The 27685-nt window shown below is 40.4% G+C and overlaps 1 long non-coding RNA gene across 2 annotated transcripts in view; it reads right to left on the bottom strand.

Moving 5' to 3' along the window:
• LOC309388390 overlaps positions 1-27685 on the bottom strand; it is a 96627-nt gene that overhangs the window by 29014 nt on the left and 39928 nt on the right. Inside the window, exons 2-3 of one of the 2 annotated variants that reach the window (XR_014174772.1) lie at positions 6855-6909; positions 3247-3662 (exon numbers count right to left, since the gene is read on the bottom strand). This is a non-coding gene — a long non-coding RNA (uncharacterized lncRNA). Of the gene's footprint in view, positions 1-2712; positions 3663-6854; positions 6910-27685 lie in introns of those variants that run through there. The other variant, XR_014174771.1, reaches the window with a different exon arrangement.

Genomic DNA, 27685 nt, shown 5'->3' with positions numbered 1-27685 from the left:
AGCTGGCAGGGCAAGATGGCACACTTCCGTTGTCTTCATGAACTGTGAAATCTGACTCCACCTTTAAAATTCAGGCTTCCGGTCTTTGTCTCCGTGTCACCCAGAGGAATCTCTTGTGGATTGTTATTTCCTGAACCCTTTGGAGAGAAAATCCGTCTCTATTGCTAGACTGACTAAAGAAACTCCCACCTGCTTGGATCTTCTGCCTCCTGGACTCATCTGTCTGCTCTACTTCTCCAGCTGTCCAGTCTCTACACTGACTGATCTCTTTGTTTTATAAACCATGTCTCCAAAAAGACCACCCCCTGGAAAACCTGGCTTTGCTACTTCTGCACCGACAACTGCAACATCCAGTCCTGCCACACAGTCAAAGATTACAGAACTGATGCAACCTAAGAGTACAGAGATGGATTTGCAACAAATGCTCCAGCAACTCATACAGGGCCAGGAAGAAATTAAGAAACAATTAAAAGAAATGAAGGAAGAAATTAAAGAGAATCAAGTCCAAATTTATAAGAACTCACAGAGACTGGACCTTGTGGAGGGTGGGGTGGCGGAGGCGAGGGGGGGGTAGAGGCTCTGCAGAAGGGAAACAAAGAACTTGATATCCAACAAATGAAAACAGAGTTTGAGAGAATGTCCTTTTATCTTAGATTTCAAAATGTTATAGAAGTAGATGGGGAAAATATAAGGGACATTATGACTAACATTTTAGCTGAATACATACACAAAGATAAACAGCAGATGGAATGGGAGATAGATCTGGTTTATAGAGTGAATTCAGCATATGCCAGAACACACAATATACCCAGGGAGGTCCATATTAAATTCCTTAGGAAAAGTACAAGAGACGCAATTCTGGGTGTACAAAGGGGGCAAGCATTGACATATCATGACAGGGAGATAACCATCTTGAAGCAGATCCCCAAAAAAATTAGGGAGAAAAGGAAAAATTATTCGCAATTGGCGAATAAATTATACCAGAAGGGGGTGTGGTTTGATAGTTGATGCCTGAAGGTATGGTTGATGCCTGAAGGTATGCTGATATTCTGGGAGGAGACAAGAATCAGAATCAATACACCCATAGAGGCACAGGCCTTTATGGAAAAAAATAAAGCGAACCTAGAAAAAACAGAAGACTCTACAACGGTCACACAGGACACGGGAGGGGCCAGAGCTCTGCCAGCGGGGGAAGAAGGGGCAACACCAAGAAAGCTCAGATCACAAAAATGAATAAGAAAACCACATTGTTATAAACAGACCGAAAGTAATAATGAAATTATATCTAGACTATATATCATAACTATATAAACTGATTGAAAAAAATTTTTTAGAATTAATATGCTGATTTTTTATGATCATGTATTAATGTTTTATACTTAGATGTATCTTATGAGTTTGGAGGGAGGGGGCGTCTGCCACACTTGCAACTGCCAAAATTTGTAACCATTCCACTTACCCTTTTCCTTATAAATGCTTTAAAAAACCAATAAAATTTTTTGGAAAAAAAGACAGCGCTGGCTCTTCGGCTTTGAAACGATGAGCACTGCCCCCGAGAGGCGGGAATGACTAGCACATATGTGTGAGGGGAAACTTTAGTTACCTGCGGGATCGCGTCCTGCCACATACATCCCTACGACCAATTCGCTCGCACAGAGAGGGACTTCTCCAGGTGCCGTCCACCAAACAGTGTCGGGGGCGGCGCCTAGGAGCAGAGCCTTCTCTGTGGCGGGCCCAGCCCTGTGGAATGACCTCCCCCCTGATATCAGGATTACCTCTGACCTCTGCTCCTTCCGTGTAAAGCTCAAGACCCACCTCTTCCAATTAGCAGGCCTGGCTCAACCATAGTTTTATATTGCTCCTGACGGGTTTTTTAAATTTTGTAATTTTTAACTGAGGGTGTTTTAAATAGCTATTTTAATTGTATTTTTATATATATTTTATGAGTGTTACCTCCTCCAGGTACATGTATGTGTATGTGTTTATTTGTCTTTGTATATTGCATGTGTTTTATTGTATGCCGCCTTGTACGAGTCCTTTTGGAGAGGGTGCGGCTAACAAATTAAATTTCAATTCAATTCAATTCAATTTACCTTTACCTTTTCAACTCCTGCTCCAATTGCCATCTGCTTCAGAACCATTTGACATAAAATCATCTTTCACTTATGTCATTGTGATCTAGTATTGTTTTTTCTAAGACAGCCTCCCTTGCCTCTATTTTATCAACTTTAACTACTTGGTTAGGACAATTACCTTGGCAATTTAAACATTATATCATCCGTGGTGGGTACTTTTTGTTTTATCATTGTCTTTTGTAGGGTGGTCAAAGTATTTGTCTTTTTAGACCTCCATTTCACACGTTTTGCAATACCATGAAAATTTACCCGATAAAGGTATAAAATATTTTCAATTAATTAACACATTTTCCAGAGTCCTTTATTGGCTGGCTATAGCTTGTGTAAACCTGCCAGCAGGTGGGGATATTGAGCTCTTGAGGAAGCAATTTTCATCCCATGCCAGAAGGGGTTAATAATATTAACATCCACCCAAAAACAAATTAGCACAAGGAAATTTTATATAAATGTTTCACACTAATGAATCCATGTTTCATTGATCAAATCATACACAAGAGTGAGCTTTTGTTCAACATATTCAGGCTCATCTCAAAAAAGAAAAGAAAACAGAGATTGGTCCAGGCTGTTTATTGTCTCTCAGCACACTTTTTGAACACTCAACAAATGCCCCAGATTGCAATTTGCTAGCATTGTGCTTTAATCCCTATCTGCAAGGTTGGTTTGTTCAAAGTCTGAATTTAGGATACCATAAATACAAATCACCTAGGGGCATCTTAGGCAAGAGCAAAGTATCAGATGCAAACCATCGATTTTTTCCCAGGGCATCTTTCAGCACGTTGCTGGTTTTGCAACCAGGTAGACATTAAGAACCATGGTGGTGCAGTGGTTAGAATGCAGTTCTGCAGACTACTTCTGCTGACTGCCAGCTGACTGCAATTTGGCAGTTCAAATCTCACCAGGCTCACCAGGTTGATTCAGCCTTGCGTATGTGCAGAAGCGTAAGCAAACCGGTAGTAAAACAAATTGAAACCCACCACTGATGCAGACACTGTAAACAGCTTAGAGAGAGCTGTAAAGCACTGTGAAGTGGTATATAAGTCTAAGTGCTAGTGCTAAGAACCAGTAAGGCTTAATAAAACTCTGACATCAATGCATGGAGCTTTCTAGATACCTTTGTTGCAAACTGCACCACCATCCATCTTCTTCCCAGGTTTATTCAGCCATCTTCCAGAGCATGAAGGGAGAATGTTTATTCAAGACTGAGGTCCTTTTCTGATGGATTACAATAATCAGAGAATCAAATAAAAGGGAGGGGTAAAACCAATCTATCAGCCCTCCCAGTTAAACCACATAGGAAAAAAAGGACTAGATGAGCTAATTCTACTTTATTATAAGGCTACATTAACAGAATCTTGCAAGTCTTAAAGTACAAACTTTCCGCCATCACTTTTAAAATGTCTAATCCATTAGTCCTTCTATTTCTGACCATTAAGCCATTGGGAATTCCTGCATCTCTTATCTGATTGTTTCCTCGGCAGCATCTCTTCCCCTTGTCCCCAAGGCCATCCACATGTTCTGTTACATCACCTGTGAAAATACAATGAGATGTAAAAATCTTCACATATTAGGATGTGATCTCTTAAATATATCTAATCTGGCAGTTTCACCACCTTAAGTTAGATGGGGCTTTCAGATTTGGCTGGAAATTCCAGATGACCACTAAGTGGCAGCAAAGAGGTACAGAGCATTTATTCTTTGCTGCCATCTAGCTGTCATCCAGATTTTTGTAGCCCAAATCTACTAGCTCTAAATTAAATGATATTCCACAGGCTTATTGGGTGAGCTTCATGTGTTTTAGTAAGACTGTCCATTTTAGTACTTCAGGCTGTCACATCAACGAAAATAGTTGCTTTGAAAAGTGAGCTAACTCCAAATGCTTAAACTGTGAGAAAACATTACAAGAATATGGCAGGAGGCCCAGGCCTAAAATGCATTGGTGCCCCTGAGTGACTTTCTTTTCTTAAATTTATTTTTTTAATAAGTATAATTTGGGAGAATAATTATATCCAAGTGTCATTTAACAGTGAGATGATCAGTACATAAATTTAATAAATAAATAAATGTTATACTGGAAGGGGGATTCTTGTTTCTTTTGGGGGAGAGGCAAACACTTGTCAGTTATGTTAGTAGCAGTTCTGTCATCTCTTTCCCTATTGTGACACTGAGCAAGTAAAACAAAAACCTTGGCGCTAGTAAAAGTTAAAAAAAAACCACCTAAATACATTTGTAGTCTAAGCATGATTGCATTGCTCAACATTTTTCTCTAGGAAGAAATAAGCAGAAGCAGGAGATAGGGGTGGAGAACAGACAGAAAATAAAGATACAAGAGAGATAGATAAATTCCAGTGATGACTTTATCATTTTATTTTTTCTGCGCAGACTAACCCAGAGTCCCACATTCACAAGTAATGTGAAAATAGAATAGAATAGAATAGAATTCTTTATTGGCCAAGTGTGATTGGACACACAAGGAATTTGTCTTTGGTGCATATGCTCTCGGTGTACATAAAAAGACAAGATACATTTGTCAAGAATTATAAGGTACAACACATAATGATAGTCATAGGGTACAAATACGCAATCAGGAAACAATCAATAGCAATATAAATCACAAGGATGCAAGCAAAAAAGTTACGGTCCTGCAGTCATAAGTGGAAGTAGATGTGTGATAGGAACAATGAGAACATTAATAATAATAGTATTTTAGGTGAATAGTTTGACAGTGGTGAGGGAATTATTTGTTTAGCAGAGTGATGGCGTTTAGGAAAAACCTGTTCTTGTGCCTGGTTGTCTTGGTGTGCAGTCCTCCATAGCGTCGTTTTGAGGGTAGGAGTTGAAACAATTTATGTCCAGGATGCGAGGGGCTGTAAATATTTCCACGACCCTTTTTGACTCATGCAGTATACAAGTCCTCAGTGGAAGGCAGGTTGGCAGTAATTGTTTTTTCTGCAGTTCTGATTATCCTCTAAAATCTGTGTCTGTCTTGTTGGGTTGCAGAACCAAATGGGACAGTTACAGAGGTGCAGATGACAGATTCAGTAATTCCTCTGTAGAACAGAATCAGCAGCTCCTTGGGCAGTTTGAGCTTCCTGAGTTGGCGGAGAAAGAACATTCTTTGTTGTGCTTTTTTGATGATGTTTTTGATGTTAGGTGTCCATTTTAGGTCTTGGTATACGATAGAACCTAGAAATTTGAAGGTCTCTACTGTTGCTACTGTGTTAACTAGTATTGTAAGAGGTGGTAGTATAGGAGGGTTTCTCCTAAAGTCTACCACCATTTCTACGGTTTTGAATGTGTTCAGTTCCAGATTGTTCTGGTCGCACCACGAGGCCTCCCGTCTGTATGCGGTTTCATCATTGTATCGAATGAGACCAATCACTGTTGTATCATCTGCAAACTTCAGTAGTTTAACAGATGGATCGTTTGAGATGCAATCATTGGTATAGAGAGAGAAGTGGAGAGAGCACACAGCCCTGGGGGGCTCCTGTGCTAATTGTACAGGTATCTGATGTGATTTTGCCTAACTTAACCTGCTGCTTCCTGTCTGTTAGGAAGCTTGTGATCCACTTACAAGTGTGCTCAGTACTGCTATTTGATTAAGTTCAGTTAGATGAATGTCCGGTATGATGGTACTGAATGCTGAACTAAAGTCTACAAAGATGACCCTTGCGTAGGTCTTTGGAGATTCAAAATGTTGTAGGATGCAGTGCAGAGCCAAATCTGGCTAACTCAATTCTACAAGCTGCATCCACTTCTGGACCTAGACTGGAAATGGGATATAGACTGGAGATGGCATTTGCTAAGAGGCCAGAAGACAGATGTCATCTTTATGCTACAGAGCAAAGTGGAGCGAAGTCTAGAAAAAGTGACTATCATACAGAGCACCATTTAGGTTGTTGATCACAGGAAACCTTCTCCAGTGATTCTCAACCCTGGCCATTGGAAGATCAGTAGACTACAACTCCCAGATTTCCCAAACCAGCATAGCTGGCTGTGGAATTCTGGGAGTTGAAGTCCACACATCTTTCAGTGGCCAAGGTTGAAAAATATTAATCTAGCCAATTTCTGCAACATCCCAATGTCTATTCGGAAAAGAAGAGTTCTAGAAGAATTAATGAAATTAGATAGAGGATAACTTCTTAATTCACACTGCATTTGTTTTTCAATTAGCTGGCATCAGATTTCTAAATTCTTCTTTCAAACAATTCTGCGTCAATCTGGGAGGGAAAGCATCTTAGTCAAATGTTTGCAAACATTTTTCACACCTATTTGCAAATTGCAAATTAATTGCACTGGAAAAAATTGCCCACTGATTTGAAATGATCTAGAGATCAAATTAATGAAATAAGGTGTTTATTCCATGTAATTTGGATGGGAGATTAATCATTAATCTTTTTGGGGGGGGGGGAAGAGTCCAAATAAATCATAGTAATGATTTTAGAATTTTCAGACAGAATTACAAAAGTACAGTAGCATAACATGTTATACAGAGTTATGTCCTGTGAAACTGTGCTGTGAATTTTTTAAAGCCCTAACAAGAATTTATGTACATTTTCAGATTTACTGCAGAGTCCTTCTGAAGAACTACCTTGAAATCTAGTTATTTTTCTGGGGGGGGAAAACAACCTTCAAAAAGCAAGAAAAGTAAATTGAAGCAAGATATATGCCCAGAAATCAGCAATAACATTGTAGACCAGTAGGAGAATCCTTGTCACCAACCTTGGTCTATGATGTTGCAGTCTGTATGTTCAGTCTCACACTACATCAGGACCACCTGTAGGAATAGTAATGGAAAAAGGCAGCCGTGTCCAGGCAATGAAAGACTCGCCTGTTTTTTCACCTGTATTAATTGGCCACAGGCATCAACTCATAGACCCACCTTGCACTTTCTGTTACTTGAGGGGAGCAAGGGGGAGCAAGCGTTATCACTACATTACGTCATTACAGGTAGTCCTCGATTTACAACAATTCATTTAGTGCCTGTTCAAAGTTACAACAGCACTGAAAAAAAGAGACTTACGACCCTTTTGCACAGTTACAACCTTTGTAGCATCCCCATGGCCATGTGATCAAAATTCAGCTGCTTGGCAACTGGTTCATACTTATGACCGTTGCTGAGTCCCAACGCCAAGCAATCCCCTTTAGCAACCTTTTGACAAGCAGAGTCAATGGGGAAGCCACCAGATTCCTAACTTACGTATCAACTGCAGTGATTCACTTAGCAACTGGAGCAATAAAGGTTGTAAAAAGGGGCAAAACTCACTTAACAAATGTCTCACTTAACAACAAAAGTTTTGGGCTCAATTGTGGTTGTAAATTGAGGATTACCTGTAGACGGGTGACTTTAAGCTGAAGTCTTTATTTACAGTCTAAGATCAGATGCAAACACATCCTGCTTGTTCTTATCCAATTATACCTTTAACCTTCATCTCATCTTGGAACTTCCAATTAATACATAATTGCTTTGCTACCCTCAAAAGGCTGATAGGCTAGAGCTACCCAAATCTCTTTTTTCTTTTTCTTTTTTTGTGTATGTTTTGCACATTGGAAGTACTGCACAAAGGATGAAAGTCATACAATTTTGTAATAATTGCATAATTACAGATCATTCTCAATTTATGACAGATCATTAAGTGACTGTTCAAAGTTACAATCGCACTGAAAAAAAGTGAGGTACGACTGTTTTTTACACTTATGACCATTGCAGCAGCCCAATGGTCACATGATCAAAATTCAGATGCTTAGTAAATGACTCATATTTATGACAGTTGCCATGTTTTGGGGTCATGTGATCCCCTTTTGCGACCTTCTGTCAAGCAAAGTCAGTGGAGAAGCCAGATTCATTTAACATCGGTGTTACTAACTTGACACTTGCAGTGATGCACTTAACAACGGTGGCAAGAAAGGTTGGAAATTGGGGCAAAACTCACTTAACAACTGCCTCACTTAACAGAAACGTTGGGCTCAATTGTGGCTATAAGCTGAGGACTGTCTGTACACATTTTCTAAGATGATCTGTGACATCATGATGATGTCTGTCTGACGTCTCCACCATAACAATTTGGCACTGGAGGATCACTTCCGGCAGCTGAAGGCAACGGACGTGCGTGTCTGCCTTCTCGCTGCTTCGGTGGGCTCCCCTGAACCGCAGGGGAGCACAGGGTGCCTTGGAGGGGCGCCCTGCCGTAGGAGCGGCTTGCTGGGACCCTCTGGAGCGGCGGCGGCCGCAGGGGGGTCTCCAGCCTTGCCCCAGGAGCCGGTGAGCGTGGGGAGCGCGCGGAATGCCACCGCGCGCTTCGCCGACGCAGCCTGGAAGAAAGCAATTAATTTGAATGCAGCAGCTGAAGTGCGGTAAGGCGGGGAGTCTCCCCAGGTCTTTTACAGTTTATTACCCTAGTGATTGATTTGCAGTTTCTTTTTTTTTCTGAGACTTTGTTTCAACTTTTGGAGGAGCTAGAATTGGAGGGGGGGGAATTTCCACCCTCCTCGGAAAAGCGGCACTTGGACAATCTCTCCCTTGCAAGGGAGAGAGAGAAAGTTTGAAACACTTTCACTTCCCTTAATTAATGGGGGGGAAATTTCTCTCTTTCTTTTTTATAACAACTGCGAGAGAAAGGATGGTTGAGCTGATTCTTCTCTAAATTATGCATGGGAACCTTGATTTTGTTGTTTCCTGACCACCTGTACTGGCTGACCCAAGATGGCCCACTTCCTCTTTCTTCTTTGTCTTTGTGCATGAGACTCCTCCCTAAAAAAAAATTGTGGCTTTGAACTAACTTCCACCCCAGAGACCTCCAGGAACCTCCTCAAATAAGCTTTTTCCCTGGGATTTGGAATATCTTGATCCACCTATTTGTTCTAGTTTTGTACTAAACGACTTATTCTCCTTTGGATTTGTTCAACTGGTGGTCTCTACTGGCTGTGCTTTCTCACGGGCACCATCTCTCTATATAGAACAATAACTATCTCTGAGCATCATGATGCGTCCGAAGAGGTTACCGCCTGGAAAGGCCTCCTCGGCCCCAACATCCTCCACGTCCAGCCCCATTGCTCAACAATCACATCTGGGAGCTTTTTTACAACCCAAAGCCTCTGAAGAGAGTTCAAAGGATTTGTCCACTCAGCAGATGCTTCAAGCCCTCTTAAAGGGACAGGACGAAATGAAAAAACAACTGCAGGACTTAAATGATCAGCTCAGAGAGACGCAACAACAAGCCACACGGAATGAGCAGAGGATAGGTGTACTGGAGGAGGGCATGGCCGGGATGAGAGACGACCTGAAGAGGGTCCAGAGGGGGAATGTAGAATTTGAGAATCATGTGATAAAAATGGAATTTGAAAGGATGTCTTTTTTCCTTAGGTTTCAAAATTTGCCAGAAGCTGAAAAGGAGGATCTTAAGGAGATTATGTCCACAATGTTAGCAGAATATATCAATAGAGACAAACAACAGCTTGGGTGGGATATTGACCTGATTTATAGGATTAATTCAGCCTATGCTAGAACACACAATGTCCCAAGGGAAGTTCATGTTAATTTTTTTAGAAAAACCACAAGAGATGAGGTTCTAGGAGCTCAAAGGGGAGGACCTTAAAAGATAAGGATAAAGAAATAACCATTCTTAAGCAGATCCCAAAGAAAGTAAGAGATGAGAGAAGGAAACTTTCCTTCTTAGCAAAAAAATTATACAATAATTGGGTTTGGTTCAGGTGGTTGTTACCAGAAGGCATGTTGATTTTTTGGGAGGGCAGTAGAATTAGAATCAACACAGTTGAGGAAGCAGAGGCTTTTATTAAAAAACATAGTGCCCTCTTAGGAGATATGGGGGAGGCTACACAAGAAACAAAGCAGGGAGGGGCGGAGGCTCTGCCAGTGGACGGGGGGGAGGGAGCGACAACAAGAAGACTCAGATCACAAAAGTGAATTGAAACATCATTGCAATTGTTGTTATAATGTACCTTTATGGAAGTGATAAAAAGCAAAACGATTGAAACATATTGAAGATTTTGCGTTAAACTTAAAACTGCTAATATCTATGTAAATGTTCATAATTTTTTACTTTTTTTTTTTTGTAAAAGTTGCGAGACCTGGGGGGGCTTCTCCCCCCCGCACGATGTAGCTGTCAAAATGTTCCATAACCCTTTAACCCCCTTTTTTTCCTGTAAAACTTTTTAAACCAATAAAACTTGGAATAAAAAAAATATTGGCACTGCTTGTGTATTGGCTTTTGGTGATATGGATAGCTCTACGCATGATGTCATTGGAATCCGCAAACTGATGCAGTCATCATTCACCACTTCCTTTGGCGAGGCCTGGTTGATTTTTACTGATTAAATAAATAAATAAATATACATGAGTTTTGCATGTAGCTAGGAAACAGGCTGAACCTCCTAACCTTACCTGATACCAAGAGGCAGAAAGGAAATGATTCAGCTGAGAAACTTCTGCTCCAGTAGAATTGCTGTGGGAAATTCTCTTCATCCTAATACATATTCACTGGCCATAGCTTTTTAAAGGTAGAGGTTTATGTTTAATACAATAATACAATAGTAGAGTTGGAAGGGACCTTGGAGGTCTTCTAGTCCAACCCCCTGCCTAGGCAGGAAACCCTATACCGTTTCAGACAAATAGCTATCCAACATCTTCTTAAAGACTTCCAGTGTTGGGGCATTCACAACTTCTGGAGGCAAGCTGTTCCACTGATTAATTGTTCTCACTGTCAGGAAATTTCTCCTCAGTTCTAAGTTGCTTCTCTCCTTGATTAGTTTCCACCCATTGCTTCTTGTTCTACCCTCAGGTGCTTTGGAGAATAGTTTGACTCCCTCTTCTTTGTGGCAACCTCTGAGATATTGGAATAATGCTATCATGTCTCCCCTAGTCCTTCTTTCTCTTAAGCTAAACATACCCAGTTCCTGCAACCGTTCTTCATATGTTTTAGTCTCCAGTCCCCTAATCATCTTTGTTGCTCTTCTCTGCACTCTTTCTAGAGTCTTTCTAGAGTTTAAAACCATTTCAGAACCATTTTCTGTCCATCAGCACTCTGGATCAAGGACTGAAGTACTGGTAGTTCTCAACCTACAAGAATTCACTTAGTGACCATTCAAAGTTACAACAGCACTGAAAATAGGGACTTATGACCATTTTTCAGATTGATTACCATTGCAGCATCCCCAAGGTCACATGGTTTACATTTGGATGCTTGACAACTAACTTACAATTATGATGGCTGCGGATCAATGGGGAAGCCACTTAAACACTGGCGTTACTAATTTAACAACTGCAGTGATTCACTTAACAAACGTGGCAAGAAACGTCGTAAAATGGGGCAAAACTCACTTAACAAATTGCTCACTTTGCAGCATAAATGTGGGGCTCAATTGTGGTCGTACGTTGAGGACTACCTGTACATCAATTGCAATATATGCCAAATTGGAAGGGGAAAAAAAACCCTAACCCCCCCCCCCCCCAGGACACTGCACCTGTCATTAATATGAACCAGTTGCCAAGCATCTGAATTTTGATCACATCATCATGGGGATGCTGCAAATGTGAAAAAGAGTAATACATCACTTTTTTTAGTGCTGTTGTAACTTGGAATGGTTGCTAAATGAACTGTTGTGGCTTTGACTACCTGTACAAAGCCAACTGGATGACTTTGGGCCAATCTCTCTCTCTTTCTGCCCTAGGAGGGAAACAATCTGAAACCACTTCCAGAAAATGTTGCTGAGAAAAACTGTACCCCAGGCAAAAAACAGCAATCAAAAACTGACAGGAGGAGGAGGAGAAGAAGAAGAAAGAGAAGTAGAATGGTTAGAAAGTTGTTCTGACCCCCCCCCCCCCCACGCCTGTGAATAAACCAGAACACAGGCTTGGCTGTTTGCCACTGTTTAATTACTGAGATAACGAATCCTTTGGCTGAGGGCCCAGCAACTCACGGTCAATGGAGCAACCCAGATAATTCAAATGAAGCAACGCAAATAGTCCAAACAAACAGACACGGGTAGAATACACAGATATATTTTCTTAACTACTAATTCAAACGGTTGTTTCCTGCAAATGTCCCCTCCCAACGCCTCACCTATAATCTCTCTTGGGAGGGGTCAATCCACAACCTCCCGTGCTTAATCATCTTCTGTGAGTCTGCCTACGGAGTTGCTGCTTCCGTTTCTCAGCCCTTCTCAATCTAGCATCAGGGACAAACTGCCTTTGATCCCCTCCACTGCTCCAGGCCTCAGGTGGCCAACCAGCCTGTCTGGTCCCTGCTCTGAGTCTGAACCCTGCACAAGGTCCTCCACATCGTCCAGGGCAGACTCATATGGTTCCTCGCTATCCGAGTCCATCAGCAGATCAACTGGATCCTTCTGGGCCACAACAGAAAGTAAAGTCTCCTTTGACCAGAGTTCAGAGCTGCATCCATTTATTTCCTCTGTGGCAATGTGCCAAGTCCATTCACTGAGGCCACCTGGCTGAGCAGATGGACTTATCGATTTGTTTAAAAACTGCTCATTTACATGCAAAGATCAAGCTTTGTCATCCAACTGAAATAAACATGCAGTGCATTTCACCCTAGCGAGGAAAGATATGACTGAAGGAGCTGCAGGCAACTCATGCTACTGTCCAATTGCTAACGCATTAACAGGCAATTCACAAGTTTCATGTTTTCCTACCTTGAATCTTTTTTTTATTTTTTTTACATTTCAACCACTGTGTAATTAGAAGATGCTTTCAAGCACAGACTGTCCTGTTCTCCCATAGCCTTACAAATAAAGATCTGTTTTCAGTATAGAAGGGCATGTCGCCTTTGCTATTTATTAGACAAAAGCATAATAAAATTCTGCCTGGCAACTGTTCCAAACTGACCCAACAGTTTGTCTCACCTTGCTGAGTCCTTATTCTTTTGCTACTTCAAGCTATTCAGGCATATCCTGTCTTTCTCTGATATGCCTGTGATAAGTTCTTGACTGCCTGCAAAAGCTGTTGCTTCCTGGAGCTTCTAAGCAATTATGTTCCCAGGAGAGGCTTACTTGTCATTGGAAAGTTAGATTGGGAAGAAATTTGAAAAAATTCATAGCAAGAAAATATCATCCCACGCAAATATCCTCACTTTTAGGGAACTCTGAAAGAAGGATGCAAAGAAAGTGAAGGTTGCGTGTTGCAGGGAAACAGGTGACTGCTACAGCCACTTCTCAGAGCAAAGTGCTTGATAAATACTCCAGAGAGCAGTGCTGGTTGTTTTCCTGCTATTGGATGACCAGTCAGGGCAGGACAGACCAAACTTTGCACTTATCTCTGTAAGCAGCCGAGCACTAGGCTGCCAAGGCACTCTGCACATCCAGTGTATCACCCTAGAAAATTCCTAATATTGAGGCTTTTAACTGTTTGGTGAATGGACAAACTCAGCCATACGTCCATATGTGCAAGTATCTACAATGTACAGTAGTGTGTTTTCAAAATTTCAAAAGTGCTCACCTTCCTGGTAAGATTAGAGGCCTCTCATATAAAGTGAGTTTAGGGGAGGTGATCAGACTAGATGACAGATCAAGGAGGAGGTAATGAAGGGATGTATGCATGCATGCATGCATGCATGCATACACACCAGGGGTGAGTTCCTGCCAGTTCTAACCTCTTCTATAGAAGAGGTTCCACAAATCTACCGTGCTGTTTAGAACCGGTTCCAGCTCCCCCCGCCTGTCCGCACCACACTTGCCCCGCCCGCCGCTCACTGATTGGCTGGGTCACCAATCGCCCTGCCCGCCTCTAAGAGTCCTATCTAAACCTTAAAGTCTTAAAGCTGTCAACATTTGAACACCCCTGGTTTTTTTTTTCTAAAGGGTTAGGGGTGCAAGGGTCTTGTAACTTGGCAGCTTTAAGACTTGCCCACTTCAATGCCAGAATTCTGAGCCAACATTTTGGTTGCTAACCAAGAGCGTTGTTAAGTGAGTTTCACCACATTTTACAAGTTGGCCATGCCCACCCAGTCACATGACTGCCAAGCCACTCCCACTCGGTCACATGGCTGGCAAGTCACTCCTACCCCATCACATGGCCAGCAAGCCACTCCCACAAACCAGACCACACTTACAGAAGAGGTTCTAAAAAAATTTGAAACCCACCACACATACATACATACATACATACATGTGCGTGTCATACCATCCACTTCACCAGTTGACAGGTTCTTTGCTCTATGATTCTTTATTCCAAAAACACATTTTTGGGAACCTTCAGATTCAAGACTAGTGTGTCAGAGAGAGACTGGCCGATCCAGGGGGAGAAGTCAAGTAGGGAATTAGTCTGGAATCCTTACTTAGACACAAGAGGGGAAGCCTGACACCTACTACTCCCCTTGAATGTTGTTGAATCTTATCTAGTCTGGTCCAGAAGCAAACTGTCAGTCTGGGAAGATTTCTATGTAAAAGATGAGCAATAAAGTAGCTAATTGAACTCTTCACGTATGGAGCCCAACATAGCCTGATCATTAGGCAAAATGAAGTAACTGCCACAAAGTGTCATGGAAGCACTAGTAAGACTTTTATATGAAAAAATATATATTGGCTGGCCTTGAACATTATATATTTTGATCTGAAGGAGAATTGACATTTGCCATTCTGCCTCCGGCAGCAAAATCCAATCAAATTTCTGTGAACCGTTTTTTAATTTTTTCTAGGACAGGATATCTTTCCACTTAGCCTATGGCAGACAGAAAGCTTAGAAAGGCAAAGAGATAAGAGTGCAGTCCTGCCAGGGTGCCAGGCTACGTTAGCCAGAAGAACTGGAGAGCTAAGGAGAAGGAAGACCCCATAACATGCTGCAGGAAGCCATAAGTGTGTGGGTCACAATGCTCATCTTGCCTCATCCCTTCCTTGCTCAGAAATATAGATCATCCATTATCAGCATCTAAGCATCAGTCAGCCAGATGTTCAGTGTTGTTGCTGTTCTTATTTAACACACTAGTTTCTTCTACTGAATTGTTTTAGTCCATAAGAAAGTAGAAATGGTCATGACCCAAGTTCCTCTTTCAATAGGTTGTCTGGCTTTGCCTTGAGAAAATTGCTCATTTAGTTTTGAAGATGTGAAAATGTGGAACAGAAACATTCCAGTTATAATTACATGGTACAGCTTTTCTGCTGTCTGTATGCCCGTTGCTGTACATGTCTTGGAAAACTATGCCTTTTCTCTTTTAAATGTTTGCAAGCCAATTAGAAAATGAGATTGTTTTACTGATAGAAAATAGTTTAGTTCATTCCAGTTCAAATCTGACTCGATTACATCTGTACTGAGATTACTGGGTTCTCATAGGATCTAACTTTGTTTGCTTTCCTCAGCCAAACTCCTCTCATTAAACAATAATTAATTTGCTTTTCAGTAAAGAAACTACTTATGAAAGTCTCATTTTACTGTGCCACCAACAATATAACAGCTGGGCAAGCCACATTAGCGTTCCTAATCCTTAACTCACCATAATATGAGAATTCATCATAAGAATCTACCTCAAGAGCTGGTCTTCTTCCATTTAGCCAGCTAGCATTGTGGATGCCAATTTTACTGTTGAAATTATCAGTATCTTTCCAGACTTTCAGGGACACACAGTCCAGTCCGACCTGAAAATCTCAGAGGTTAAGTTGGAAGATGGGTCAATTGGAGATAAAACCAATCTGTTACACCATCAGTTTCACCATCCCTGTAATGGGGTAAGAAGCCAGAATGGAAAGGTGGGTTGACATTTCCCATCACCTGTCTGTAATGTTCATCTTATGTCCTAGGCATTTTTGAGCCAGCAAATGCAAATGTTAATAATACTATTAACTCTATAATCCCATTCTCTATACATAAGTACCGTAGAAATCTCAAAAGTTTCTAATCTTCCAGTCTATATCATGCAGGACTTCTACCAAGGATACGATGCTCTAAACCTTGGCAACTTGAAGACTTCTGGACTTCAACTCCAGCATGGCTGTCTGGGGAATTCTGAGTTGAAGTCCAGAAGTCTTAAAGTTGCCAAGATTGAACACTCCTGCTCTAAAATAAATTACTCACTGCAGTTCCAAATTGGACAGTACTTAGAAGTCAGAGGAGGGGGGACATTTCAATTCCTTTTTTTGGTTTCATGCATGCTGAAGATTTAGAACCATGCTTCCTGAAAAATGTGGCTTTTTGTGGTTTTATCTTGCAGATAGGGATTGTTTGTTGAGGATATGGAAGTCTGAGACGTTTCCTCTTTAATTTCTATTTGATTAGATTGTTTTCTACTTCTTAATTACATCGTGAGCTATTTAGCTGTTTAATAAATGTCTGTTTAGTCATTGTTTCACTCTTTTCGCAAGTATTATTCTAGTCTTCCTCAGCATGTTTGTCCTTTCAAAGTATTTCCAGATAGGACGTGCAAAATTGTCTTTTAAAAAACTGTCCCATGAAAGACAGGAATGCACAATCTTTTTAGAGCACAGACCATCTTTTTTGTGGCTTACCCAGAGCCACATTTCAAAAACTGAATGGGGAAGAGGACAACTTTGTCTGCATTTAATTTATATTTTCATTTAATTGAAATTCAGTGTAACCAAGTAATACTTTTAAGAGGATTACTCCCCATCTGTTTAATAATTTTCCTTTTTGGTCCCATTACAAATTAAAGTTCAGTAGCTATTTTTGAAAGGATTTTGGAAACTGCAGCTAAGTCTTTGCAGGAACTTTTTGTATCCCTAGATTGCAAGCTAAGTAAAATTTGATTGAGATGTCCCCCCCCCCCCTTTTTTTTTTTTTTTTAATCACTGGAGCTCTGAACAGAACTCTTTGCTGACTGGGGAGTTCTGGTAGTATAAGTCCACACATCTTCAGCTTGCCAAGGTTGAAAAACTCTGGTGCAGGCAAAGAATAAATCTACTCCTTCTTACTTCCCTATTACACTGTTAAGAATGGGTCATAGAAGCAAAAATGATTCTATTTTGTCAATGGTTTATCCCTTACACATTCTCAATGTCCAAGAAAGCTTCTGGGGTACTGGGGAGGGCGAAAAACAGATCTACAGGGCCCACCGGAAGTCAGAAAATGGGCCATTTCCGTCCTCCCCAGGCTCCAAGAAATCTGTGCGCGCATGTGCGTGGCAGCAGGGGGGGTCACATGCGCATGCCAAGGGGCATGGCGGGGGCATTAAATTATGGGTGTAGCGCATATGCACATGCTTTTGGCACCCAGGGCAAAAAAGCTTCACCATCACTAGTCTAGTGGTTTCGGCATCAGGCTAGAAATCTTGATATTGTGAGTTCTAGCCCCCACTTAACCATGAAAAATGGTTGGGTGACTTTGCACCAATCTTTTCAGTCAAACCTATCTCACAGGATTGCTGTTGTTGTGAGGAAAACAGCAGGAGGAAGGAACATTAGGTATGTCCACCTTCTTAAGTTATTTATAAAAGCAACAATGGCGATATATAAATTAAAAATTAAAAATATGCAATGAATAAAGCTGTTGGTCACATGGACTGTTTGGGGCCATGTTCACATAAATGACCTAATTGTTCTGACCCCCCCTCCGTCCAGTAATGAATGCTGACACAGGCTTAGCTGGATGCCACACTTTAATAACAGGACTACAATCTTGGTGGCTGAAAGCCCAAACACGAACTCACAGATAAGAACCTTGGCAGCAACCCAGACTCCAACAGATAGAGATAACAGCTTCTCCAGCGTGTTACAAATGGAAACAGATCAGACCAGATGTACTGCAGATTACTTTAAATGGTTGTGTCCTGCAAGAAGTCTCTTCCCAAAATCTCTGTTTATATAAGCTCTTGGGAAGGGCCACGCCCCAACCACCTGAGCTTCATTATCTTTTAGGAGCTTGTCTCCGGAGCAGCTGTTGCCTTCGTTTCTCTGCCCTCCTCAATCTTGCGTCAGAGACAAACTCCCTCTGATTCTCCCCACTGTTCAGGTGCCTCCTGGTGGCCAACCAGCCTCTCTGGTCCCTGCTCTGCATCTGAACCCTGCCCAGGATCCTCCACCTCCTCCATAGTCGACTCGTAGGGTTCATCGCTATCTGAGTCGCTCAGCAGCTGCAAAGGATCCTGCTGGGTCACAACACCTAATCATCTGTTAAAAACTGCTACATCGTGTGGAATTAAACCCAGGCAGCCAAATGGTAGGAAGGTGTTAATGTTATGAGAAATGTCACTGGAGAACATCTTGTGTGCACTGAAGTATATATGGAAGAAAGAAACATAGTTTGCAGTGCACTGGTGCATTTTTTTTTCCAACACAAAAATGACAAGTGAGATTAAAGCATATTTTCTCATTAAAAGGTGTTAAACTCAGATTTCAGAGCATGTGGATCTACAGCATAATTTTCCTTTAAATGCTTAACTTGTAGAAATTTGCCAAAACAGGTCTCTCTATACCCCGCCTTCAACCTGTTCTCTGGGATGAATTGCCTAACATAGATACCCACACAGGAGGATTCTTTTTCTGGAACATTCTCACAAAACTGCTCCAGTTGCACATCACAATATCTTAGAAAATATGCAAAGTGTTTGAGGTCACATAATGTGTGTGTGCATGTGAGCATTGCTGAGAGGTGGAATCTCTCATTGCTGAGAGGTGCAAAGAGTTAATGAAAACAGGCTTACGAATGTCACAGAAAGAACTTTTTAAGGAATTACATTAATTACATTAGTAGTCAGTACCATTTCCATTAAAATGATTATGTCTCTTAAAGAAAGAATCAATTTTTGGGAGACCTCAGTGAAGTAACTATTTCCTCTGGCTTCTGTAAGAATATGCTATGCCTGTAGATTTTGCACGTGGAGAAAAAAAAACAGGCATATAAAAGTCCTCTATTGTTTATATATTGTCATGCATTTCTTGAACTTCTTAAGAGATGTCTAGAGCAGAGGTTCCCAAACTTGGCAACTTTAAGTCTCCTCCTCCTCCTCCTTCCTAGCGTATTCCCGCAAATACAGGGTCTGCTTTAAGATACTTGGATTGCAACTCCAAAAATGCTGGCTGAGGAATTCTGGTTATGGAAGTTCACATGTCTTGAAGCTGCCAAGTTGTGACCCCCTAGTCTAGAATAACTTTCATCAAAAAATCTTAGTGGACAGGATTTTACTGGCAGGCTGGTGGAATTGGTGATTGTATTTCAAGGGACACAATGTGTGTAGCCTTTTGCACTGCAATCTCAGATAAGCCTATTGGTGAGTACTGATGGGAACTGCAAACTATGTTTTTTTTCTTTAACCATTCACACACTGGAAGAACACAAAGCCAGAGAAGTCTGTTTGAATGAAATAGCAGCCTATATTTGTTTCCTTCTGTATTTTGGAAAATGACAAAGATGTATGGTTAAAGAATAGGGAAACCATTTGGGAAAATAAAGAAATGAAAGGTCAGTAACTTGGTTTATCACCAAGATCAACAAGGTTTGTGGGGACTTAAGAGAGCCTTCTGCTTAAGCCTCCCTTTGGATTTTCAACCCAAAGGAAACAGGGTATTTTTTTAAAGGTTATCTTTATTTTAAAGGTCATCTGTGGCTATTTGAAAAGGTGCTTTAAAACCCACTTGTTTTCAGTTTTTAAACTGAGGAAAAAGCTTTTGCTATTACTGAATAGGTACAACAAAATCTTAATACAATTTATGTTGCAAAGCATTTTAGGAAAACTGGATCCTTGAAAGGTACAAGGAAACACATTCAATCAAATAGGGGCGAAAACAAATAAGTGATGAATTAAGCAGCACTGTGCCTCCTGGAGTTATTTAAAGACGAGCAGTTTTGCAGAACTTATTTTTTTCTTTTTAAAGAAATTCTTCACACAACACATACGCCTAAACAAGCTGTTCCCATCACTAGGACATATAAAACTGTGTTTGATTATGCCCATTACAATGTATTTCCTTCCTAATTCTGCCTGGCAACAGTCCCTGTGTTGTCATGTGATGCCTATTCATCTGGACCAAAAGAAGAACTCTGCAGCCCATGTGGTTTTGTTCCATGCAATATGTTCAGAGGCTGGAGGTTGTAGCAAAACAGCCACACAACCTCAAATTAACCCTGCAGCCACCTTATACTTCTACGGTACAAGTAAATGCATTAATAGTATGGAGGGAAGGAGAGGGAAATCCTTCAGGAAAACATGCCTTTTGTATTCTGTCTCACTAGTGTTTTGACTTCTTGAAATGAGATTGCTTACAAATGCAAGGTCAGATAACGCTGACCGAAGAAGATATACTAACAAGACTTTTGTTCCCCCTCTACAGTATGATGACTTCCTCCCACACTTCCTTTTTTGGTTGAATAAGAAGCATAATCAACTTCATATTTATTCATTTATTTTAGAACTCTACCTAAAAAAGAAAGAAAGAAAAAGAAATTTTCTCATGTAGACATCCCCTATGGAAGTGATGGCTAACCTTGCGTGCCAAAATCAAGTGTGCGTGCATGACAGCGCGTGTGTGCCCACCCATAATGCAATGCACCCCACACTCTTCACAAGCATGCACAATGGCCCGTGCTCCCCGCCTCCTGCACATGCCCCTCCCCGCATCTCCCGCATATGCATGTGACCCTCGGCGCCCTGTTTTGGGTCTAGCAGGCCTCCCTGAAGCCTCTTGGGACCAAAAACGGGGCACGGGGGGGCTGCCGCACCCCCTGCAGCCCGTTTTGGGCCTAGCAGACCTCCTGAAATAAAAAACTGGGCTTGGGGAGGTGCGGGTCCCACCCCCAGCGCATGTGCATGTGACCTCCCTCCCCTCTCCCCATGCATACACGTGCATCTCCCACATGCACAGCAGACCCAAAAATCAGCTGGCCGGCGTGAGGTGCTCATGCATGCACGGTGGAGCTGAGCTGGGCGACAGCTCGCGTGACTGCAGAGAGGGCTCCGCGTGCCACTTGTGGCACATGTGCCATAGGTTCGCAATCACAGACCTATGGTGTCATTCACTCTGGCATTTAAGAAGGCTTATTCAATTCTGTCTGATCTGGGAGGAAAATATTTTTAATTACATTTTGCTTTATAGTGAACTCTGTGAGACTGAAGCAAGAGTAAAACCCATGTACTGGCTGGTTTAGCCCTATAAATTCAGAGTCAGCATTTAGGGAGAAGCTTGGAAATGACAAGTTAAGTATACTTCTGCAAAATTACATAATAATTATGGTCTTGAATCCTTTTCAGTAAACTGGCTGTTACGGAGACTTGGCATTGTAAACTGCAAACCTTTTCTATTGTTGTTATCCGGGAATTAAATTTTCGGCATTCTGAGGAATCAAAGGAACATTTTCACCGGTTGATCCTAAGCTGACAACAAATCTGTATACGGTTCTTTTGACGAAAATAGTATTTTGGTTTGAACTGTTTTGAAGAATTTACTTCTTATCAGCTTAATTTTATTTTTAGTATGTATATATTTATGGGATTTATTTACTACTTAAAATAGCCGTAAGCCTTTTATGTAGAACAAATTATAGAATAAGACTAGTGCAATTAATAAGTACTAATACCTTCAGTACAACTGATATATGGTTGTGCTAATTAAAAAGCAGCTTGAAATCAGAACCTTTGTGGTTTTTGTTTTAATTTATCTCCTTGGGATTCATTGTAGTTAAAGGTGATATTAAACAATTGTAGGAGAATAATTATAAGGAGGACCCAAGCATGCTTATACTATTCCAATTTATTTTTATGGCCAATGTTTAGAACATATGTATAGCTCTAATAATATAGCTAAGTAAGTAGAATAAAATAAAAGTACTTACAGACTGATGCTGAAGATCCAAAGGATAAAGTAAAGTCAGTTAAGGAAGTTACCTGCTATGATTAAAAAGTCAGCATCTGTAAACTTTCTGTTGTTATCCTGGGAGGAACGATATTCTTAGAGCCACTAAATTTTCTAATAAAGAAAGGTACAACAGAGGCAAACAGAAAAATAGTAGAGAGTCTGCATGCATGATGATTAAGGTAGCCTTAATATTATACAAAATGCAAAGAGCAAGCTCTCTCTCGTCAAATGCATCAATTCAGAATCTCTGTGCCCCCATAACAGACCTAATCCTCCCCCCCCCAAATCTTGAAGCGCCTATTTACCTTGACCATTAATAGATCAGATTTTTGTGTATAAGTAGCATGAAATAAACTTTTGAACTCTATTCTAGCTCCTGATTTCTTGCACCGGACATTCTCTTTATTATTACAGTGTTCTTTATCCAATTTCTTTTGTTTGCTTGTTTTTACGCTTTGCATCTCATTATCTTGGGATTTCCTTGAAATACATATGAACACCTCTGTGTGTGGGTTTCTCTCTTATTTCATTTTAATAGTCACAGACATATTGCTGCCAAAAAATGTAGTTAATATGGTATTGGTGACACATATAATCAAAACACAGACAACCAAACAGCAAAGGGATTTCTTAACACAAAATATGGGTTCCACAGCCACTGTGAATTCTTTTATTTGAAATTCTACGATGTTAGTGTTTTCAAGTTGGGGAGATCTAACTATTTATTCATTAGTAATCAGATAAAACCTACACCTGAAATTTCAAATTCCATTATCTTAACCCTATTTAGGTAAAGGTAAAGGTTCCCCTTGCACATGCGTGCTAGTTGTTCCCGACTATAGAGGGCGGTACTTACCTCTGTTTCAAGCCAAAGAGCCAACGCTGCTCGAAGACATCTCCGTGGTCATGTGGCCGGAATGACTAAATGTCAGAGGCACACGGAACGCTATTATCTTCCCACTAAAGGTGGTTCCTATTTTTCTACTTGCATTTTTGCATGCTTTCAAACTGCTAGGTTGGCAGAAGCTGGGACAAGTAACGGGACCTCACTGTCACGATGTTAAAAAGTTTGCTAGGCCTGAACTGCCTGAATTGACACTCAAGAGTTAAACTAAGAAAGCTTTATTGCGCAGGTCATAAAACAAAATGTTATCTGAAAGTGATTTATTGCGCACGCGTTACACATTCCAAAATTCCTCTCTTCTTTGTTCGGCAGCCAACTTTGGCAGACGTAGCTTTCTTTATCAAAATGTAACCAATTAGTTATTTCTGTTTCATTTACTTTTATTATTTTATTATTAAAGTTTGTTTATTAATTAGAATACTTTTGAAGACTTTTATTTTTCTCAATATCTCAAAAGATATGCGGAAGGGAATCAGCCACGGTCCATTGATCTCAGATTTCCCCAGGGCATTTTTTTCCCCTGACACTCACTCCATTATGCAGCGCTAGGGATTCGAACCTCCAAACTGCCAACCTTTCTGATCGACAAGCTCAGCGTCTTAGCCACTACGTCCCTAACCCTATTTATAACACAGTATTTATTTATTAAGATAATATATAATAATTTATAATCGTGTGTGTGTATTACTTTTGGGTGGGACAAATTGTGCTATTATCATGTATAAACATATCTGGGTAGATCTGGATACCAGAGAATTATTAATTTAATGTATGAGAATTTCCAGATCTGCACATTCTAGAATGTAGCCAGAGATCATGGTCTCTGGAGTAAATCTTCAGCTGCAGCTCCTGTATTAATAGTGGTGGTTTGGTAGGGGGGGGGGGTGTTATTATGAATCTAATGTTAGGTTAGAATATATTGTTCCTTTGGCCCTGTTTCTTGTTCAACTGTCTCTGGACCAAATTTTAAAAAAAAACTGCTACACAAAGAACCTGGAATATAGAAGCTCATAAGATATCCAGTAGCTACCTTGAGTAAGCATGGCCCACTGAAATAGATGAACTGTCATAAACACACTTTTCAAATTAAAAAAATATCTCAAAACAAAAATATCCAAGTTTTTCAGGAGGCTATTTGGCAGACAAAGTTTTCAGCAAGATGCAATGATTAAATATGGACTATTTAAACTTCACCAAGCATCCTATTATGAGTATTTGCAATGCTACAGAGATTGAGGACATAGTGTGTGTGTATATATGCACTCAACATTGAGTAACTGATTATTAACTTCCAGTCTCTATAAGTTGCATATTGCCTATCCAACTACTATATGCCTACAATAAATGAGTTTTCACTTCACAATAAGAGTAAATGGTCTGCCATGACCATGCCCTCAATTACAGCCAAGGACAATTGCAAAGAGAAAATAGCTTCACAAGCAGCATAAACTAATTTTGCCTTTAGAATTACTGGTAAACATCTTGTGAGGGGTGAAAGTTGCATGGCTGTCTGATGTTACTGCTGTCTTCAAAGAGAGAACTTTAATTTAGTAAGAGCAAGGGTGTATTTTCTTTTAATAAAAGCCTGGAGGTTTGATATTTTTTACAATCCTTCAATGATTACTATGGAAAGACTAAAACATGGAACCTACTTTTAGCTTGCTTGGATTCGATAGACAGATAACATTTATTAGATAATAGATAAAAATTTACCAGATAGATTCCAGAGAAACCCAAACATGTTTTATGGCAAGGAGCCTATAGAAAAATAATTACAGCTGTGTGAAAAAGTCCTGCATGCTTTACAGTTTACGGTTTATAACATTTTTTGGATAGGCCAAAAAATGTTTGGATTTTATGATATTTTATGCTGACTGCTATGTAAATATTGTTATATTTAAATAAATACTGGTGGTTTTTAAGTTAAAAGCATAAGCTTTTTGCAATTTGGTGCTGTTTGGATAGGGATGTGAATTTTCTTGCATGCTTACAATTCATGCTTACAATGACTATGAAAACAGATTAACTGATGCATACCCAGTGGCATATGTGTTGCAATTACTAAGGCCGATGCTAGTGTTTTGTTAATATTTTTATTGTTTGTGGTCCTGAAAAGGACCGTTTAGGTAACCAACCATGGTTACTAATATGAAATTGGCCAGCCCTTATTGTTTATCACCAGGCGGCATCGCTTCGGCATAGACTGCATAAGCCTTTGTATGTGATCTTTGGTGACAATGTGATGCCAGGATGCAATAATGGATTCAATCAACTCCTGTTTGGTTTTCGGATGCTTCTTGCTTATTTTGTAACCAATCTTGGCCTACAAGTTCTCAATTGGGTTCAAATATGGGCTCTGAGCTGGCCAATCCAGGAGTCGAACACCATGCTTCTCCATCCACTGCTGGACAGACTTGGCTCGATGACAAGGAGCATTGTCATCCTGGAAGTAAAAGTCCTTCCCTACAAGTTGCTGAGCTGAAGGAAGCATGATCTTTTCCAGGACTTCAACATACTGCTTGGAATTCATGATTTCCTTCACAATTTGTATCCAACCAATACCAAAAGCACCGATACAGCCCCAGTTCATCACGTGCAATGGATGCTTCACAGATAGATTCAGGCAGTACGGCCTAAATTTTTCAGCTGGAAATCTTCTGACATGCTTATTGCACTGATTCCCAGTCAAGTAGAAATTGCTCTTGTCACTGAAGATGACCATGGCCCACTGTTTGTTGGTCTACTTGGCATACTTCTTGGTCTACGCACATCAACAAGAGCAGTGAGTGTCTGTGAGCAAAGGTTTACTTCGAGCCCTGCAGCCTTTGAGCCCTCTGGAAAGCAGTCTGCGATGCACTGTGCTTGTGCACACTTTTACATCACGTTTCACCCCAAATTCTTGTAATCTGAGGTGAGGTGAGCTTCCTGTCAGCCATTGAAATGCATTGCGGAGCCCGATCTTGCCATTTTGTTGACTTTCTTGGTCTTCCAGAGCAGAGCCTGTCATCAACTGAACCAGTTATCTGGTATTTTTTAACCACTGGGGTGTGATGGCATTTCACTCTCTTGGCTATTTCTGTACAGGAGTAACCTTCTTCATGAAACACAATGATGCAATGCCGCTGCTCAGTACTGGTGAAAGCAAAGGCCTTCATCCTTGCCCGCAGCCAGAGCTAAATTGAATGTCTCGATACTTTTTATGCCTATTCATAGTCAGAGAGTATGACAACATTGATTGGCTCATAGATTTAGCCTCTGTGCATTTTGATTGGTCAGCCAAAGCTCGCTGCTGATTGGCTACTTTCGATCCTAACATTCTTGAAAATCTAAGTTGTGTTTGTTTTAGCGCATAAACTCACTCAAAACCTTTAAAAGACTTTGGTTATATTAATAAAAATTATGCATCTCAATCTGACTACATAAATTTTCATCAAAGTACTAATTTTGTGTGGTTTCTATGAGTGAAAAGTTGATTAAACATGTAAATACATCTTAAAACTGAAAGCTTGCAGGACTTTTTCACACAGCTGTAAGTACTTAAGCTAATGTTCAGATAAAAATCTATTTTAATATCTGATGCCTTTGACCCTTTAAAAAAAATCTGCATGCTAATCTTTTTTTTTTAAAGTCTGTTCCTTCCTTTGGGTACACTTTGTTGGGGCTCTTCAACTTTTAGCTTATCTCATGATCTTCCAGCTTTTAGAGTACTCCAGGAAAGTATTTCTATTTCCTAGGCTTACATGATGATTTAATTCTAAAGAAACTGACCCCTTTCTTCTATCACATATGAATTTCTTTGCTTCCTGACATCTCAGCTCTTCAACAGATGGGAACAATCATGAATCTTTTCCTAATCATCTCACTGATTTAATGAATCATTGTTTGGTCTGCTAAACAATGCAGTATAATCTAGAAGTTTCCAGCTATCTCCATCTTCCACATTTCAGAATCTAAAATGTAGAACAGCCGAACTCTATTTCTAGCAGTCTAGAATCTTGGTATGATTTTTTTAAAGAACTCATTGGTGTGATATAAAAGATTTTTAGAATGTGTCATATATATCCCTTTGGCAAGGGCAGAAGAGCCAAATCATAATCAATTTTGTTCAATTACAAATTATAACACTTGTTTGTACTATATCACTCAGAATTATGTTTGTACTATATCACTCAGGATTATGTAAGAGAACATTATTGTTATTTATGATGAATTGCCCTATTTATGTGATCCAGACTGTTGGCATCTGTCCTACCATATGCAGATATACACAAACACATACAATGTCCACACAATACTCTTGAATATTCTTCAAATGAATAGTCCAAAGGCTCTCATCCCTGGGAAAGTAGATTTTCTCCCTGCAGATATCCATTATTTTTGCCTCCATTCACATCAAAGATGAGCACTATATCTCTGTCTTACTATACCAAGTGGCTTGAGAAGTACGTATGAAGTACGTATCAATCCATTTCTAAATCAGCTGCTTCTCCAAAAGTAACACTGTGAAGATGGTTTTGCAAAGGGGCCCTGTAGAACTGTAGCTAGTTGTGCTTTGGTTTTTCTCTTTGACATGAAAAGAAGATGTTGAGGAGAAAAACACATGGGTAAGAGTAGAACATCTGCTGCTATTCTTGTCTTCCCCCATTGGCTTCCTGAAAGAAGCAGTGGTTGGATTAAAGTAAGAAGATAGGAGGGCAGTAGAAAGAACACACTTATTGAAAGTTTAGGAAGTAAATCCAGGAGCAGGGTGGAAGGGCTTCTAGGCATAGTGATACAGTGGTTAGAATGCAGTATTGCAGGCTAACTCTGCCCACAGCCAGGAGTTCGATCCTGACCGGCTCAAGGTTGACTCAGTCTTGCATCTTTCCAAGATTGTTAAAAT

This window comes from Natrix helvetica (genome assembly GCF_964273705.1).
Source record: "Natrix helvetica genome assembly, chromosome: 2".
Lineage (NCBI taxonomy): Eukaryota > Metazoa > Chordata > Lepidosauria > Squamata > Natricidae > Natrix > Natrix helvetica.
This window is presented reverse-complemented; position numbering and strand designations above follow the sequence as displayed.